The 19,918-nt window shown below is 38.9% G+C and overlaps 1 long non-coding RNA gene and 1 pseudogene across 2 annotated transcripts in view; one reads left to right on the top strand and one right to left on the bottom strand.

The window, feature by feature from the left end:
- The window catches only part of LOC309624983, a 714,184-nt gene that overhangs the window by 341,439 nt on the left and 352,827 nt on the right, over positions 1–19,918 (bottom strand). The gene's annotated exons all lie outside the window — the stretch shown is intronic.
- Positions 10,295–14,199, top strand: LOC309624980 (polycomb group RING finger protein 5-like; annotated as a pseudogene). The gene is made up of 2 exons: positions 10,295–13,466; positions 13,819–14,199. The product of its transcript is annotated as a polycomb group RING finger protein 5-like (transcript).

Raw genomic sequence — 19,918 nt, 5'->3', positions numbered from 1 at the left:
GAATGCGGTCCATCTCAAAAGGTGAGAGTGGCCCCAAAATATGGGGTGGTTAGTTTTTATGGGCTGGGTAATTTCGTAGGCTATCAAGTGGGAGGATTATTCCAACTATTTGGGGCAAGCAGTGGGGATTTCCAGGAATTGGGCCACAGACTACTTTTTGGTCTTTTATGGTCGGCCTTGGAACTGTCATGACACCTGTGGGTGTGTCATTTAGATACTAATATATTACAATGAGCGTATAATGAGGCTCAAGTTCTACTGGAAGTCAAATCTTCCGCCATCTTGGACCTAGTCGGTTCTAAACAGTTTATGTCATATCCTCAATGGCTATGTCATTCTTTTAAAGGTTGTACCCTGCCCCCTTCCCTCCTGTTTCAAAACCCTGTACATTTCCAAGAAAGGACTGACTTCAGGAAGACTGGCCTCTAACCAGCTCCTGGGAGATAACCTCTGATTCCTAGGAATATCCTGCCTTCTCAGACCGTTTCTGTATTCCTGAGTCCTTTGACCACCCTCTATCAGTTTGACGAGATAGCTTAGGCTAACAATGTGACTTATGGTGAATGCCTGTTTTTGTATGCCTGAGGCACTGGGCCATCCCATATTTGTTTGACCTCTGGGTGCTGAGGAGGGAGCTAGACACTGAATAGCCAAGGTCAGTCATGAAGATGCTCCATACCTACATAGCTGACCTCAGATTAAAATCCTGGGCACCACGGCTCTATGTGCTCTTCTCTGGTTGGCAACACTTCACACATGTTCTCACACAGCACTGTTGGGAGAATTAAGGACATCTCTGTATGACTCCACTGGGAGGGGATACCTGGGAGTTTACGTCTGGTTTCTCTTGGATTTCACCCACATGCCTTTTGGACCCATGTTGATTTTGATCTACATCCTTTGCCTAAAATAAACCACAACCATGAGTATGACAGCATTTCTGAGTCTTGGGAATCCTTCTAGCAAAGCATCAAACCTGAGGGTGGTCTTAGAGCCCCCCAGCACAGAAGTGACTATAAGAGATTCCTGGAGGAACTTGCCCCCTAAATAGTTTGTGCTGACCAACCAGAAATAGAAATGTTCAAAGGTCTTCTGCTAACTGCTCCCTTGAAACCAAAGTCCTGAAATCTAATATTTCCCCCTTATAATGACTATTTCATATAACAAATGAGTCGCTGACCATAGCAGGGTTTCTCACATTAGTCTAGTCCCAGAGAAACGTGCTTACCATTGGCCTTCTCCCTCTCCTCTGTCTACTGCAGAATGAATAAACATTCAGGATTCTCAAATGCAGGATCCCACAAGCTTATAAGTAAAGAAAAGGACTGTGAACTCTATGGCACTTCACATCCCCTGGTCTTTTTTGTAAAGCAAATAACTTTTTTAGACAATCATAAAGTTTACATGATTCATAAGATACAACTTTGATATTTTATATTGTATTCTTATACAAAAGGTATTAAACTCTCCAAAATATTGAAAAATCAGAAGAATATACAGAATTAGACTTTTGTCCTATGTGGGTTAAAAGTTTACTTATGCTATATTTTAAAAAAGAAATAAGGAAAGTGAAGAAAGAGAGAAATAAACTCCTAAATAACCAGAAAATGAACTCTCCTGCTTCAGCGTGCCCAAACTGGCTCTATTTTCTATAAACATCCCACTTTTAATTTGCAGATTTCCTTTAGAGTTATGCTAAATCTCCCTACTTCTGTCCATCAGTTTCTGACTTTCCCCTCTTTGTTAGTCACAAAACTTCTTCTTAGGATAGTTTTTGTCTAACATACAATTCAGAAATCCCTACACTACCGAGGACAGGAGCCACTATTATTTCCCAACCAGTACAAAGTATGAAAATACCATTTGACCTGGCAGATCCCATAAAACTTGCGACCTTAGCCTGAGCAACTCAAGTCACCAGAAGAGGCTGCAAAGAGTGAGGAACTCAGACTTTTTAACCCAGGCCCAGCTCAGTCTCCACCTTGGCTTAATGCTAGCCAAAATTAAGATACGTGTTTCACGTTGGAGACAGAAAACATAACTGCTTCCCAACTGGAAAAGTGTGTTTTGGTCTCTTTTTAATTTTCATGCGTAAAGGATACAACAAATGAATAACAAATATCTCAAAACATAAGTTCTCCTACCAAAGTACAATAATATTAGTAAATCCATCATGAGCCTTGAAATGCTAGGCAGCATTAAAAAGTCTGGCCACCCTAGCCTTGCATAAAAGCTACAAACAACCTCTGTGCTTGAAAAGACTATGAGTCTGTTTTACAGCCTCAGTAGGAACAAAGAGCTAAACCAATCTATAGGCCCATTACCACTTAATGAACTTGCATTTAAAAAGCACTAAACCTAATGCTGGAAAAAACTGCCTCTTCCTATGATACAGTTTCTGAAAAATCACAGCTGTAGAGTCCCATCAGCTAATCTGTCTACAATCAACTTCAAACAAGACTTTTCCTGAATAAAAACTAAAAAGCCAGAGGGCAGAGAAATACCCCCAAGTTCTTATATGTCAGTAAAGAAGCAAGTTTGGATTTCAGAAGAATGAAAAAAGCAGCCATCAACTGACAGCTGCCTGGTTGGAATGGAAATATTGAGGTCTATTAAAGAGTTACGGCTGTAGAAGTTTGATGCTACTGGAGCTCTTTGGAAACCATAGAACAGATCAATGTTCAAACAAGAACTGAGGTGGACAAGAAGTGCAAGAATAATTTTTAATCTGCTCACTCAGATCATTGGTTTGATATCTGACATCATGTCCTCAAGGCAGAATAGCTTCAACTGTCCATATGTTTGCATAATGACTTCCTGGTTCCTTTTGTTCTTTCTCTACTCAATGGTTTAGAATACTTCTGCTATTTTCAAAAATCCGCAAATGGGAACTTAGCCCCTGAGAGATAAAATTTTGGTAAGCTGAGACATTCAAAACACGTTGTCTAATTACTGGTGGTGTTAGAAACCCTTGGACTATTAAGGGGAAAAAAAGTTTCTAGATCAGATAAAATTCTCCTTTTGTCTGTTGCCAGGATTGTGGGGATGGAGTGACTGGACAGATACTGGAGTGTATAAAATAGTATCAGAGCTTAGAAAAGTGTGGCAATCTCAATAAATGGAGACTTAAACCATGCCCATAGGTTAGAAATCTTAGTACTTTTAAGATGTCCACTCAACCCCAAATTATCTATAGATTAAGTCTCACATGGAGTTTTGGAGTGATATCAGCATCATGGTGGCATTAGATGAGCCAGTGGGAAAGGATTACCCAGCAGATTCCCCCAACTAGCCCAGAGTCATCCCCAGCATCCTGTGTGCCTCACCCACACATCCCCCCACTCTGTGGCAGGCTCCCTGGGCACTGTCCTGAGCGTGGTTATGAAGGCTAGCTTCAGCAGACATCTATAGAGCACACACACAGAAAGCAGGCCAGAGAGAAAACACAAACTTGAGCTGTAACGCCACCTTCAGGAAAACAAAAAAGAAGCTATCAGTAGCCACGCTGGTGCTTGTAGGATCAAGAAATACAAGCCTAAGAATTCAGCCACAAGATGGAACAAGAAGCATGGAGCAGATGTTTCTATACAAGGTTAGAGAAGCCTCAGAATCTTTAGCAGGACTTATGGAAGGTATTTCTCCCCTGAAGGAAGTTAGTAAAGATTAAGGAGGTAGCTGCTACTTCAAATGCAAAGAGAGCAGTGCCAAACTCCAAGGAACATGAAAAATCAAGGAAACATGACGTCACTTTAGGATCACAATAATCTTCTAGTATCTGAACCCAAAGACATGTAGATCAATGATTTATCCAATAAGGAATTCAAAATAGCTGTTTTAAGGAAACACAATGACTAAAAGAAAACACAGAGAAAATTCAATGAAGTGGCAAAATAATACATACAAAAAATGAGAAATGAATCAAAGAGATACAAATTATTAAGAAGAACCAAACAGAAATTCTGGAGTTGAAGAATTCAGTAAATGAAATGAAAAATACAATAGACAGCATCAACATAAGAATAACCAAACAGAAGAAAGAATAAATGAGTTAGAAGGTAGAAACTTTGAAATTACCCAGTTAGGGGAGAACCAAAAAATAAAAAAGATAGAGAGAGAGAATAAAAAGTAGGACATCATCAAAAGAACCAATGCACAAATTATAGGAATTCCAGAAGGAGAAGAAAGGGAGAAAGGGACCAAAAAGATTATTTAAAGAAATAATGGCTGAGAACTTTCCAAGCCTGGGGAAAGACTTGGACATCCAAGTTTTTGAAGCTAACAGTTCACCAAATAATTTCACCCAGAAACAATCTTCTCCAGACTCATTATAATGAAACTGTCAAAAATCAAAGTCAAAGAGAGAATTCTAAAAGCAGCAAGAGGAAAAAAAGTATAACCTACACAGGAACCCCCACTTGGTTATCCATTTCTCAGCAGAAAGAAATCTTACAAGTTACGGGACAGTGGAATACTATATTCAAAGTGGTGAAGGAAAAAAGCCTGCCAGTAAAGAATACTCTATCCAGCAAAGTTATCCTTCAGAAATGAACAAAGATAAAGACTTTCCTAGACAAACAAAAGGTGAGGGAATTCACCTCACCCTGCCTTACAAGAAATGCTAAAAGGAGTTCATCAAGTTGAAATAGAAGGATGCTAATTGGTAATGTGAAAATAATATGAAAATATACAACAAACTAGTAAAGGTAAATATATAGTCAACTTCAGAATACCCTAATAGTGTGATACAGTGATGTGTTAACCACTTAATAATAGTATAAAGGTTAAAGGACAAAAGTATTAAAAATAACTATAGCTACTATAATTTGTTAACAAAAAATATTAAGAGATAAATTGTAACACTAAAAACATTAAATGGAGAGAGTAAGAGGGCAGAGTTGTTGTTGTTATCAGCATAAAATAGATTGTTACATCTATAAAATGTTTAATGTAGGCCTCATAGTAACCACAAAGCAAAAACCAATATTAGATCCACAAAAGATAAAGAGAAGGGAAGTGCAGCATACCAATATGAAAAATCACAAAGGAAGGTAGCAAGAGAGGATGAAAGGAACAAGGACCTACAAAACAGTCAGAACATAATTAATAAGATGGCATTGGTAAGTACTTACCTATCAATAATTACTCTAAATTAAATGGACTGAATTCTCTATCAAAAGGCACAGAGTAGCTGAATGGATTTAAAAAAACAAGACCCAACTGTATGCTGCCTACAAGAGACTCATTTCAGCTTTAAGGACACACATAGGCTCAAAGTGAAAGTATGGAAAAAGATATTCCAGGCCAGTGGAAACCAAAAGAGAGCAGGGGTAGCTATAGTTACATCAGACAAAATAGGTTTTAAGCCAAAAATGGTAACTAGAGACGAAGGTCATTATATTATGACAAAGTCATCAAAAAGATAAAATAATAATAAATATATTCACAACCAATATCAGAGCACCTAAATACATTAAACAAATACTAATACATCTAAATGGAGAAGTAGAAAAAATCTAATAGTAGGGGACTTCAATACTCCACTTTCAACAAAGATTAGATCATCCAGAAAATCAACAAGGAGACACTAGACTTGAAACACACCTTCGATCAAAGGGACCTAACAGACATATATAGAACATTCCGTCCAACAGCAGCAACACACACATTCTTCTCAACCACACAGGGAACACTCTCCAGTATATATCATATGATAGGCTACAAAACAAGTCTTAGCAAACTTAAGAAGACTGAAATAATACCAAGTATCTTTTCCAGTAGTACAAAACTAAAAATCAATAACAGAAGGAAAGCCATAAATTTTACAAATATGAGGAAATTAAACAACACTCTCCTGAACAGTGAATGAGTCAAAGAAGAAATTAAAAGGGAAATCAAAATATCTTAAAACAAATGAAAATGGAAATACAACATACCAACACCTGTGTGATACCGCAAAAACAGTTCTAAGAAGGAAGTTTATAACAATAAATGTGTATACTAAGAAAAAAGAAAGATCTTAAACAACCTAACTTGACACCTCAAAGAACTAAAAATAGAACAAACTAAGCCCAAAGGTAGCAGAAGTAAGGAAATAAATAGAGACCAAAAAAAAAAAAAAAAAAAGTCAATGAAACTAGAAGCTGGTTTTTTGAAAAGATAAACAAAATTTACAAACCTTTAGCTAGACTACCTAAGAAAAAAAGAGAGAAGACACAAACAAATAAAATCAGAAATGAAAGAGGAGACTTTAAAATGGATACCACCAAAAATACATAGATCATAAGACACTACTGTGAAAAGCTATAAGACACCAAATTGGCTAATCCGGAAGAAATGGATAAATTCCTAGAAATGTACCAAGACTGAATCATGAAGAAATACAAAATCTGAATAGATCAATAATGAGTAAGGAGGTTAAATCATTAATCAAAAACCTTCCAACAAAAAAAGCCCAGGACAAGATGATTTCTCTGGTGAATTTTAGCTAATATTTAAAGAAAAATTAATGCCAATCCTTCTCAAACTCTGCAAAAAATTGAAGAAGCTCACATAGGAGATGGCAGTTAAGAAGATGGACCTGAAAGTTTGGAGGATTTTGAGAAGTGTGTCCATGACTAGGGAGGACTGGCAGTGGTGAGCAGGATAAGGGTGTGGGAGGGCCATATTCCTGGCAGAGGTTAGGGCATGATGACACGCCAAGCACAGAAAAGCTCAACGGAGGTATGGGAAATGGCAAATGAGTAGAACTGGTTTCAAGCCCAAGATTTCCTCATGGAATAGTGGGAGACAAAGTGAGAAGAATAGGGTGGGACTTTAATTGTGGAAGGCTCTGAATGCCAGGGATGGGCTTTCCTCTAACAAGTAGTTTTCAACTCTGTCTGCACATTAGAATCATCTGAAGAGCTTCTTAAAAACTCCCACCAGACCATCATCATCAGAATTCCCAGGCATGGGACCAGATGATTCTGATGCAGTCAGTTTGCGAACACCAGTTCTAGACAGTGGCTATGACAAGGTCAAATATTAAATCCAACCCTTGCAACATGAGACAAAGAGAAAGTTTTCTCTTTGATCTTCTTCCAGAACAGTCACCCTGATCCATGCCACCATCATCTCTCTCAACTGTGGGTTTGACTCTTGCAGTAGAGGCTCGGACCCACTAGAATAGCCCGTCAAGTGGCCACTCCACCTCTGACAAGATGCCACCTTTGACAGCAAAAATCTTACTGTCTCTTAAGACATGTCATTCCAGTTTTGAGAGATCTAGCTGTGAGAGTACCTCCTGGTATTCAGTTGAAATCTCTACTCGCTGATCCTGGTTTTCTCCTCTGAGGTTGTATAAAACAAACTGAAACCATTTACCATACAAAAATTTTGAAATACCTGAAAATAGCTAACAGGCCACACCCCTAACTCTACTCAATACATTAAACATCTCCAACGTTTTCAGTTCTTCCTCCTGTAATCTGCTTTCACTTCTCCTCACCATACTGATCAGGCTATTCTGAATACACACTAGTTTGCCATTGTCTTTCTTAAACTGTGACAACCAGAACTGGACAAAGTACTGCATATACAGTGAGACTGACATGTTAAGAAAAGCACAGATTGCTCTTTTGATTTTCACATTATTTTAATGCATCTGGGGTTGACTTGGAGGTACTACTGGGACATGCACACTGAGGAGGTGGGCAAGGTTCACTTCCCTTTACATGTTAAGTCCCACATTCTAAATCTTCATCTGCTCCAGAAGATCCTGATATCTCTGCTGTTGGGGGATACCACACTGCGGGTGAAACTCCTGTGATACAGTTTTTCCTCTGACTCCGTCTCTTCCCATCATTCCCTTTTATTCCTAGCTCTGATTCTCCTCTCTAGCCTCAGAATCTTCAATTTCCTGGATCCTCATTTTTATGATTTCCTCAGGTTTCCTCTTTATTCTAGATAATAAGCCAGAAAAGAAAGAACATATTGTTAAACATTTTTCACTTTCTCCTCAAGCCAGGAAACCAAAAGTTAAGTATGGTTTAGTACACTTCCCACGTTGGCTGTTCCTCTTGCTTAGGGCTGGGTTCAATATGCACCCTACGTACAATTACAACCCTACCCCCAATGATCCTAATCCATCTTCCCTGCTTTATTTTTTATATAGTACTTATCTAACTTATTGAATAGTTTACTTACATTATTTACTGTCTGTGTCCTCCTACTTGAATGTAAGCTCCATGGGCGAGAAGGGGAGAATTTTCACTATTTTGTTCACTGCTATATCTCTAGTGTCTAGAAAAATGCCTGACCTATTCTAGGTACTCAGTATTTGTTACTGAGTTTGTTAAATGAATTTCTTTGATATATCCCACTGATGTCTGCCAGGTCAAACTAATTGTGTTTATTCCCTTGTGCTAGACTCTACTTCTGAATACTTTCCAACTTTGCATTGGATATCAGGCCAGGTAGGTTGGACTGTCAGTTGCTGGCAAAACTTTCATCAGTTACCACTAGTGTGACAGTTTCTCCCAACAGCTAGCAGATAGCAACTCCCTCTATCAAAGCAAGTCATGGAGATTACTGGAGAATTGTTCCATTTTTTTCTACCATTCCTTCTACTCAGCTGCTATAAGTTCAAATGCACTAATTTATCCAGAGCTCTGATCAATCCATGATCCCCCCACATTGGGTTGCGGTACTTTGTCAACATTGCCAAGTTCCAAGGCCGGTGGATTCTTACAGTTAAGACATTAATTCTCTTAAATCTATGACATGGGTTCCTTCTCATCTTACCACTTTATTATGCTGGATCTTCTGGGATTTCCATCAGTTCCATTTCAAAATGCTTGAACTTAGTTTGATCTCTTCCCTCATATTTCAACACTGCATTTGTCTTATATGAGCATCTGTTGCAAAGTGTGCCATTAATATAAAAGGTATGCTCAGGTAAACAAGCTACATAAGACAAATCAAAAGCAATTCCTAGTCCTGTAGGTGTTGAAAGTCCAGTTTATCACCCTGATTCTTTACTCCAGGGAGCCAATTCAATATCCTCTTATCTACCCTGGCACATCTGGGTGACCCAACTTCTAGAAAAATCAACAGGAGAAACACTTTTGAGGGACATACAGAAGTCCCAAGACACTTTTCAAAACACAGTGGAAGGGAACAAGACAGAGTAGACAACATCAATTTCCTATCCCTCTTAAAATTCTGAAGATGTGCCTAACACAGGGTCAGAGATAAAACAGACCGGGAACTGTAAAACTAAAGAATGCTTAGGGGAGATATGTGTGTGCATTGTGAGGAGTAATGGTCAAACACAATAAGGAAGAGAGGGAATATTAGTTTGATTTTTCTGTGGCTAATAGAGAAATATGGTTACTTTGCATTAGCCATAAGTGCCATCAAGCAATTGTATTATTTCAAGAACTTTTCCTGATTTTCCATAGTCATGACAGAAAAATACTTCTATGAAATTCTTTCCATGAGAAGCATAAACTATGCTTGACCCAGTTTTCCTAGCAGAGCTAGGGCATTCCACAAGCAGCACTTGAAAGGCTCAGAATTACACAGCCTTGACCACAGTGTTGATCAAAGAGTGGCCCTCTGGTAAAACTGGACCAAACACAAAAATCTAAACTGATCCCTCCCATGGTTCAATATCCCTGGGGTGAAATTTTGCCTGAAGCCCTTACTTTGGCCACTCTTGAAGTTCAGAATATGAGTTTTAGGCTGCCGAATAGTTTGTGAAAATTAACGGGAAAATAATGAACCCTCAAATGAGTGGAAGTCCTGTGTCTCTGTCTTCCAAAAGACAACATGGTGTGCTGTTATCTTCACGTGGAGCAGGACACTGACCAGCGAGTTCAATGCTTTGCCTGTATTCAAAACACATCCCTTTTCATCATACTAGAATTCATTGCTGCTGTTGCCTCCTCCTCCCCAAGTTATCAAAGCTTTCAATATGGCACAATTACACCACCATCTCCCTGGAACACTGCAAAACAAGCTCCCTGAGTACCCTTCCATTGCTCTCAAAGTCAAGCTCTCCGTTCCCTGTCAGGGGTCTGTGGCACTACATCTGGTCTTTGTTTGCATGGGATTATGAAACTTTTAGAGAACAAGGAACACACTGGTGGAGGTTAAAGATGTAACATATTAAATCTATGGTAAATGAAGAGTTAACTCCAACTACAAGCGGTAGTATTTACTGAACCGTAGACACTAGTTTTCCGTACTCATGTTCAGAGTTATTAATACTGGATTGCTACTGCTGTACTTTTAAAATTATCACTGAAATGTAATTTCACTGCTCGTGATGATGTAATTGCTGAGAAGCTGGGTGGGTAGTAATTATACAATGCAGTGTATGGAACTGAGCTAATGCCCTGAAATCTTTTTATTGTTTGATTTTTTTTTTCCTTTCTTGTAATTAATTCCACTGCCTGATGTTCATTTTATGGTTTAGATAAAATAAAATACAGCATCCATATTCCCTTACTTAGCCCTGGAGAGTGGAGGAGTGTGAGAAAGGAGGTGGAGAGTATCTAACCAACTCAGATTATCCTGAGTTCCAGGGGAGCACACACTGAAGTGCTGATACATTACACCATTGGTCATTTCTCCATTTCAACCACCAGCAAGCCATCAGCACTACATGCAACTGCCAGTTAACATACATTTAATATATGTGTGTATGTATGTATGTGTATATATACACATATTTAAAGGTACAGGGCATGTTACCACCTTATTTGACAGATCCTAAATAGACTCTCATTATAATCCCTATAAAGCACAGCTAGAAAGGAAAATTTAAAATATTTAGAAAAATACCTGCCATGGGCAACCACAAATTAATTTGCTATTACTGTTTTAAATTTGGCTTCATATGCAAATGAAGGCCCATGTCTGTTTGTCAAAAGGATTAAATTTGTAAAAGTTGATGAAAGGCCCAGATTTCATGTAGCACCGGCCCCTATTGCTTGCTCAGTGGTAATTTAGACTTATATCTTTGTCTCAGTCACGTATGTGTTCAGTCAGAGTGGTACAGAGAGTGTAAAAGCCTGGGCTTGGAGCCAGTCTGCCTGGGCCTGCAGCCTGGCATGGCCACTTACTATCTTTGTGATGTGGGGAACACGATTTAACCTCTATCATATTTTCCCCATACGTAGAAAGAGGATTATAATGGTATCTTTCTTACAGCATTGCTGTGAGTATTAAAGGAGTTAATATATGCAAAGTACTAAGAACAGTGCCTGGCACACAGAAAGCACTATTGAAGTGTTAGCTCTTATTGATTGTAAATAGAAATGATCTCTAGCTAACGTAGGCAGAAAAGGAATATATAGAAAGGAAATCAGGTGGCTTGCAGAACTGACAGAAAAGCTGGAGAAAGCACATAAAATGGGCGGAAACAAAGGCATCAATGCATTAGGATTCCCAGGCTGTGCAGAACCTCACTGCCAACATTACTGTCCACATCACCGCAGGACACTGCTACCGCTGGCACTGCGTGTGGCCCGCTAACCACTGAATACTTTATGCTGCCACAAATAAGTCCGAATCCATCCTTCCTCCTTCCGTCACCCGCTCCAGAGTCAAAGCCCCAGGCAGGGCCTTCAGTTAGTCAAGCCTAGTTCACATGGCTGTATCCAATGGGCCATGAGTATGGAGGGGTATTTGCTCCCTTTAGTTACGGAAGTGGGAGATGCAGCTGTCTCCCACCAAGATTCAACAATATGGGATGCCCCAAAACAGGAAGGGAGTTTGGATGTGAGGCAGAAAAAAACAAAAGTCTACTACGGTGTTAAATTGCCTGGAAGAGAACTTACCCGAGATTCCTGACCCATCAAGGAAGAGAAAGAAGAATGGCTGTGAGATCTGGAAAACTGAGATCAAAATCCACGTCACAAGGGTTCATGGAAGAGTCACAGAAAAAGAGAAAGAAACTAGAAGCTGGCCATTAAGTAGGAACTATCAGTGTAGTGGACAAAGAAATTCAGCCTAGAAGGCAGTGGAAATAGGGAGCACAGGGCTTTTCCAGAGTCAGAGAAAAGGAGCCTAGTCTAGAGCAGTGATTCTCAAATATGCTGGTCTTGGGACTCCTTCACAATCTTAAAGATTACTGCAACTTCAAAGATCCTTTGTTTATGTCAAAGATCCTTTGTTTATGTGGAGTTTCATGTGGGTGTTTATATGGATATCACTGGATGCTTGCCTTATGGAAAATTAAACCAATAAATTTCAAGCATTATATTGTCATTTCAAAATAATTAAAATAAATACATTACATGTTAACATAAATGACATATTTTCATGAAAACAACTATATTTTCTTCCAAAAAACTGTAATGGGAAGAGTGGTACTGCTTTATCTATTTGTGACTCTGGCTTATTAGAATTCTAGTCTCTAATAAAAAATGATAGAAATGAATTTATTTACAAAACAGAAACAGACTCACAGACTTCAAAAACAAACTTATGGTTACCAAAGGGGAAAGGTGAGGGGGATAAATTAGGAGTTTGAGATCAACATATACATACTACTATATGTAAAATGGATAATCAACAAGGACCTACTGTATAACACGGGGAACTCTGCTCAATATTCTGTGATAACTTATATGGGAAAAGAATCTGAAAAAGAATGGATACATGTATACGTATAACTGAATCACTATGCTGTACACCTGAAACTAACACAACATTGTAAATCAGCTATACTCCAATATAAAATAAAGATTAAATTTAGAAAATAGAAGTCTCCACGGGGCCCAGGGACTGGCCAGGCCACGGCAGGCGCTGTTTCTCTTTCAGTTTCCTTCCCTCTGAGGCCGGCGTGCTGGCGGCGAGGAGCAGCGGTGGCGGCAACCCCGGATATGGAAAAGCAGAACCACCAAAAGCAGTGATGACCAGCGATTACATGAGAAGTCTGGATGTTAGTTCTAATGCCTCGGGACATGCAGTTGGGAACTCCACACCAGCTCCTGGGGTCAGACTCTCATCCACTTAATACCCCTGTTTGCCTGAACTACTAGAGCCAGTCCTAGCTAACCACAAATGGCTACCCAAAGGAAACACTTGGTAAAAGATTTCAATCCTTACATCATCTGCTGTATCTATAAAGGGTATCTGATCAAGCCAACTACAGTGACAGAACGCCTCCACACCTTCTGTAAGACCTGTATCATCCAGCACTTTGAAGATAGCAATGGGTGTCCAAGGTGTGGCAACCAGGTTCATGAGACAAACCCGTTAGAAAGGTTGAGCTTGGATAACACATTAGAGGAAATTATATTTAAGTTGGTCCCTGGACTACAAGAACAAGAACTTGAGTGTGAATTTTGGAAGAAAAACAAGCCTCAAGAAAATGGACACGATGATACTTCAAAAGTGGACAGACCTAAAGTAGATGAAGAATGTGATGAAAATCAAGATGATAAAGACTATCACAGGGCTTCCCTGGTGGCACAGTGGTTAAGAATCCGCCTGCCAGTGCAGGGGACACGGGTTCAAGCCCTGGTCCGGGAAGATCCCCCATGCCGTGTAGCAACTAAGCCCATGCGCCACAACTACTGAGCCTGCACTCTAGATCCCGCGATCCACAACTACTGAAGCCCATGTGTCACAAATTCTGAAGCCCACGTGCCTAGGGCCCGTGCTCCGCAACGAGAAGCCACCGCAGTGAGAAGCCCACGCCCCCAAATGAAGAGTAGCCCCCGCTCGCCGCAACTAGAGAAAGCCTGCACGAAGCAACGAAGACCCAACGCAGCCAAAAATAATAAATAAAATAAATAAATTAAAAAAAGAGAGAGACTATCACAGAATTGACCCACAAATTGCTATATGTCTAGATCGTTTACGAAATAATGGACAATCGGGACAATGCAGTAAAGGGTTTAATGAAGGAATTCATTCGGTTTTCTACACGTGTAACTGTGGGAACTATTAAAAAATTTCTAAGTTTAAAACTAAAACTTCCAAGTTCTTATGAGTTGGATGTGCTGTGCAACGGTGAAATTATGGGGAAGGATCATACTGTGGAGTTCATCGACATGACAAGATGGCGACTAAGAGGCGAAAACTTTCGATGTCTGAACTGCTTAGCTTCACAAGTCTGCCCTCAGGATGGCCCTTTGTATCAGTCATACCCCATGGTATTGCAGTATCGACCAAGAACTGATTTCGGTTAGACCAAGGGGCCTAGATCCCACTGAATGAATCCTGCACTATGTGTTTACTCATCAACAGATCGCACGGTGAACGGTGTGTGGGCTAGAGGGACACAACCAGATTTTCAGCATGCAAATAAGGCTATTGTCTGTCTCTAAATTGTTCAGTTGCATTTATGTTGTTTCTATTAAGAGCAAACCAAGTGCCATTCTGCTACTGAACCATCTGCATAAGTTATCTGTGCTGTCTCACAGTGTACAAGTCACGGTTGAAATCAGTTAGATATGCGGCCATGATTCAGCCTTCTAAATATTTTGCTTGCCCGTTCTATTGTTTGATTACACTAGTAACATGCCTCAATCTTTGTGGTGTTGCAGTTTTCACATACTTACTATTTGATTAATTCTTGTTTAAATAGAGTACTGTACAAGGAACTAATAATTATTATATCTTGAAATTATTTTGTATGGGAAATATATTTAGAAAAGTGGTCCTTGAGCCACTGTCCTGTTCTCAGTAAGCTTTTTGTGTGCAAAACAGTTCACTCTTCAGTGTGCAAGTCCTTTTGGGAAGAATTCCAATTGTTCTTTACTTTAAAGTCCATTATAATTATAGGCATCTTGCGTCATCTGTCTGTGTAGTCTACCAGTCGCACAGGGAGGGCCTGTTCACCCTCCAGAAAATGTACGTGACTTCTTGGAGAGCTGAAGTGAGATTCGCAACCATGTGAAATGTTGGCAGCTGATCACATTTACTTCTAACAAAATTAATGTATAAGTGAGGTTAATCTTTCATAATGCCTTATGACGAGTCAGTGCTGCTTCATGAAACATCGCGCATCATTATATTGTGGCTTTTATCTAATGAGTACATTGTTTCCCTTTTTCAGTTGGCCTTAAGTGTGTGTCATTGTGGCATGCAGAAGGTTATGGTGATTTAAGTATTAGGATTTTTAGGGCAGATAACATTAGCTATTTTATGGATTTCAAAAATCTCAAAGCAATTGTAGATTAAAACTGTTAGTAATCTGTCACATTTCCATGCCATATGTATAAAATAGAAAAAATGCAGTGCCATAGATAAATATGCTTAACCAGAATTAATGGTTTGAGGATATTTCATTTTAGATCCTGTAGTAACCAGGGGGAAATGGGATTATTGTTTTATATATAAGTTCTTTAAGGTCAGAGCTATGATAATGTCCTTGATTACTTATGGAAGCTGATTTTAATTGACTCAAAATGAATTAAGAGTGCGTTTTAAAAAGTACAAATGAGACCTGGATGTTTTTGGGTTCCCAGCCAAAACTTACAGCCTTAAATGAATTTTATATACATGATCTCATTAATTTGGCCTGCTGCCTCATCTTATGTAATGTCACTATTTTCCAAGGAAACATATAGGAAGCATTTATGGCATTGAGAATAGTTTTATATAAAATTCCTTTATTTAATGTTAATGTATTGACATTTTTATTGAAATGCAATGGAATATGTGCCAAAACATGTGAAAACCTTGCATAAAGAAGGGCATCAGTTATATGGGGAAAGGTACACATTTTATGATGGTCCTAAGTAACGTGGTATTACTATTAGAACCACAGACTTCTTCATATACTCAACTATGGTTTTCTAAGTATGGTACTATTTTCATGTCTAGTAATACACTAATCCCTAGTTAATTATCCTGAGTCAGGTTGTGGAATTTGTAAGAAACCAGGTACAGAAAATTTTAAAGGCAAAAGTATACAGGTGGTTAGTTTTACAAACTTGGGGTGCTAATAAGATAAACTCCTTATACAAATAGCCTATAGGAATAATCATCTGAATCTGCAAAATTGGAGAATAAAACTAAATTAAGTTTTTCTTTAATCTCTTGTTTCTTAAGCAACAAACTGAAAGAACTTTACTTCCATAAAAGATTTTGTAATCCGTTCTGTCTGCTCTAGATATCATAGATGCACAAGGGTCAAGGAACCTTGGATCTAAAGAAGGACTGTGCTTTATAGACATCACTTTAACTGAAGTAATTACATTAGTTAATAGAAAAATCCAAATATGGCCCTTTCTCCAGATTATGCTTTAAAGTATAAAAACACATAAACTGAAAGTTTCACTGATGAGGCAGTATTAGGTCATTCAGTCTGGGGTCCAGATACGTTGGGGTGATGTCTTTTAACTACTTTTAGAAAAGTATATTTCTTTATTCATTAAAAATCTATCCCATATTAATAGGCCACGTTTTATAAATGTAATGAGTTTGCTCAACTATATGTAACTTGAAATGATTCTTTAAGGGAAGAAAAGTATGTTATATAATATTGTAAACTGTTTAGTTTTACTGAACTATTTAAGAGAAAATGCCTAATCGCTAAAGTGCATTTCTGTTTTAGATTTACTGCATATATTTTGAGTTTTCTGTCCCTGTCTCTTATCAATGGTCTTGTATCTAAATAGGCTCTTGTAACTTGCAGTAATCTCTTTTTGAAAGATTTTCATAAGAAAATAATTATCACCAAAGACATTTTACTGTTAATAACCATGTTAGAGAGACAGTTTAACTGTTTGGAGGTTGGAAATTTTTAGACTGCAATTTACTTCTATATAATTAGACAATAACCTTGAGTAATTGCTAAAATATCACCAAAGAAAGGCTTTAGACTTAATTTTCATGGTAAGATCAATCAAATGCAGGTTTTTCTTGCAATAATCAGAACATACTTCCTTTCAGCTATGTTTCTTGTTTTTCCAGCACCATCTGACAGATCTTAGGAAATCCTCAAAGATGAAAAAGAGATTAACACAACAAATAGTCTCCCTCTGGATGAAAAGTGGGAGAAATACATACTTGGAAAAGAAAATTGAAATTGAGATTTTAAATTCTAATTTGAGAAGCTTTTTATTCCATGGAGGCAATATAGACTAAAATTATGCTTATTTACTTTCTGGGTTCTTAGTAATATGAGAAATTTTATTAAAGAGACTTTGGTAAAAATGCAGACATGCTTACTTGTATAGAAAACAGTACATTCTATTGGACTCACATAAGTAAATGCTTTTTCTGTACTCAAAAGCAAAATTTTCCTAAAGGCCTGTGGTTTTTTTAAAGTAATTCTTTGTCTTGTTTCTCAGCAATTACTTTGTTTTTAGAATCTAGCCATACAGCCAAATTCGGCAAGATAAGCCCCAGATGAAGAGCATATACACCAGGTTAAGCCCTGTCCTCACACCGATCTTTTGGGGAGCCCATGCTGTGGGCCACCTCAAGTAAAGCTCACATTATGAAGTCTTCCTGACAGGCCACTAGGTAAACCTCCTTGGATAGGATAAAGATGGATGCACTCCATTACATACTCTGGTTTACCATAAGGAATTTTCCAGCAGGCTATACTCTGTACCAGTGAGATAAAGATATTGGTTGTGGGAATTACAAAAATGAGTGAGTTTGCCATAACTTTAATTTTCTGGGTTAGAAACATAAAAACGTGAAATGCTATTATTTTGAGATATATACCTATCCCTACAATAAGGAATATAAAACGTCTGCCAGATCTGGTTTATAAAACTTGAAAAATATTAAATATACTAGAAACTCAAACCCTTTGAAAGCACAAAATAACCAAATAATTCTGGATTTAATTGATATACCTAGTTCAGTAGTATTCTGTTGAAAAAAGTTCAGATTGAAAGTTCATTAAAATGTACTCAAATATACATTACAGGGTTTTGTGTTTATTTGCTATCCTTACTATATTTTCAAATAGAATTAACATGCTTGAACACTTGCTTTTCAGAAACTTATGAAATTAAACAAAAATAAATTATTTTAAATGCTCATTAGAATGTGTCCAAAAACTTTTTATGCCCCTTTTCCTAGGATTCAAAACTTGAGTCATTATTCAGAAATGCTTTTTAATTTTAATTATCTTTAAATCTAGAATCAAGTGAAACATATTAAATACTGGGTCCAGTTTTCTTCCATCTTTCAGAGCTTCATGGAATAAGAAACTAATCTAGAGAGTGGAGTCAAGATGGCGGCATGGGAAGATGCGACGTTCACATCTCCCCACAACTAGGGTGCCTGCCAGATGCTGGTGGGGGACCTCCATGCCCAAGGAGAAGGGAGGAACTCCCAAACGAACTGGTAGGATGTGGGGAGACTGAAGGGGGAGGAGAAGTGAAGTTCGGACAGGACCAGAGCCCCTGAGGGACTTCTATGAGTGGAGGGACCCTTGGGGGCTCAGATCAGGGAGAGCACGCTGAGCATTTCTCCTGCCCAATCGGCCAGGAAAGTCTGCTCGGCTCTCGGGATGGGTCCTATGCCCTCAGAGGCCCCCTCCGGGCCGCACTGGTCCTGGCAGCAGAGAAGAGCAGGAGAGACAGGTGGGAGGGGCCCTCCAGGACCAGAGGAGTGGGAGAGGAGCGGAGGGCATTTGCCCCACCCACTCGGGCCCAGAAAGCCAGTTGGACTCCCAGGTGGGGTCACCCACCCTCTGAGACCAGAGGCAAGCCTGGGCCCATTCTGTTCCCTTGAGCCTAAGCCCCACTCCCCACACTCCCCAGGGCCTTTTCTAGCCCTGTGAGTCCTAACATAGGCCCCACCCACTGCCCAAATCCTGCCCCTACTTAGGCCCCACCCTCCACAGCCAAGGCCTTTTCCACCATTTTTTTTTTTCCTTCTACTCTTTCTTACTATTGTGGTTCCGTTTTACCTTCTGGTTGTTGTTTCATCTATATTTTTATATTCTTTCTAACATATTGGTTAGTTTCCTAGTCTAATTTTAGTTTTTACTCTTTGTAATTGTTCGCCTTTTTATGTTTTTTGCTACCCCGCACAGCTTGCAGGTTCTTGGTTCACGAGCCAGGGGTCAGGCCAAAGCTCCTGCAGTGGGAGCTCTGAGTCCAAACCACTGGACTAACAGAGAACCTCAGACCCCAGGGAATATTCATCAGAGTGAGGTCTCCTGGAGGTCCTCATCTCAGCACCAAGACCCACCTCTACCTAATAGCCTACAAACTGCAGTGTTGGAAGCCTCAGGCCAAACAACCAGTAAGACAGGAACAAAATCCCACCCATCAAAAAAAAAAAAGAAAACTGAGACGGCAAAAAATATGTCACAGATTAAGGAGCAAAGTAAAAAACCAACAAGACCAAATAAATGAAGAGGAGATAGGCAATCTACCTGAAAAAGAATTCAGATTAATGATAGTAAAGATGATCTAGAATGGAGGCACAGAGTGAGAAAAAACAAGAAATGCTTAACAAAGATCTAAAGAACAGACAAACAGAGATGAATAACACAATAACTGAAATGAAAAATACACTAGAAGGAATCAATAACAGGATAACTGAGGCAGAAGAACGAAAAAGTGAGCTGGAAGACAAAATGGTGGAAATAACGCCTGAGGAGCAGAATAAAGAAAAAAGAATGAAAAGAATGGAAGACAATCTCAGAGACCTCTGGGGCAACACTAATCACACCAACATTTGAATTATAGGGGTCCCAGAAGAAGAAGAGAAAAAGACAGGGTCTGAGAAAATGTTTGAAGAGATTATAGTGGAAAACTTCCCTAACATGGAAGAGGAAATAGTCACCCAAGTCCAGGAAACACAGAGAGTACCATACAGGATAAACCCTAGGAGAAACACGCCAAGACACATATCAATCAAACTAACAAAAATTAAATTCAAAGAAAAAATATTAAAAGCAGCAAGGGAAAAACAAAAAATAACATACAAAGGAATCCCCATA

The sequence above is a fragment of the Balaenoptera borealis genome (assembly GCF_965194805.1).
Source record: "Balaenoptera borealis genome assembly, chromosome: 3".
Classification (NCBI taxonomy): domain Eukaryota; kingdom Metazoa; phylum Chordata; class Mammalia; order Artiodactyla; family Balaenopteridae; genus Balaenoptera; species Balaenoptera borealis.
The sequence above is the reverse complement of the archived record's forward strand: the minus strand, read 5'-3'. Positions and strand labels throughout refer to the sequence as shown.